Below are 266 nucleotides of genomic sequence, written 5' to 3'. Positions count from 1 at the left end.
TTTAGAGAATGGCAGAAATCCAAAGCCACAGATATCTATTCAATATTATCAGTGATGATGACAGGCACTGATGGCGTGAAGATTATACAGAAAATATAAGGAAAAGAAAGTGGAACAATAAGATTTCATATCCAATATTCACATGAGGAAAAGAAGGAAGGAATATCAGAAAAAGATAAAGAAACAAAAAAGGTTAACATACCCCAAGAATAACTGCAAAAATGGAAAACACAAAAATCCCACAATAATCATCATAATCAAATTGT

General features: G+C 31.2%; 1 protein-coding gene across 1 annotated transcript in view; it reads right to left on the bottom strand.

Annotated features, from left to right (window-relative positions):
- Positions 1-266, bottom strand: part of LOC119585401 (SUN domain-containing protein 2-like) — a gene marked incomplete in the record, with an annotated part of 88891 nt that overhangs the window by 83634 nt on the left and 4991 nt on the right.

This window comes from Penaeus monodon, chromosome 19 (genome assembly GCF_015228065.2).
Source record: "Penaeus monodon isolate SGIC_2016 chromosome 19, NSTDA_Pmon_1, whole genome shotgun sequence".
Taxonomy (NCBI): domain Eukaryota; kingdom Metazoa; phylum Arthropoda; class Malacostraca; order Decapoda; family Penaeidae; genus Penaeus; species Penaeus monodon.
This window is presented reverse-complemented; position numbering and strand designations above follow the sequence as displayed.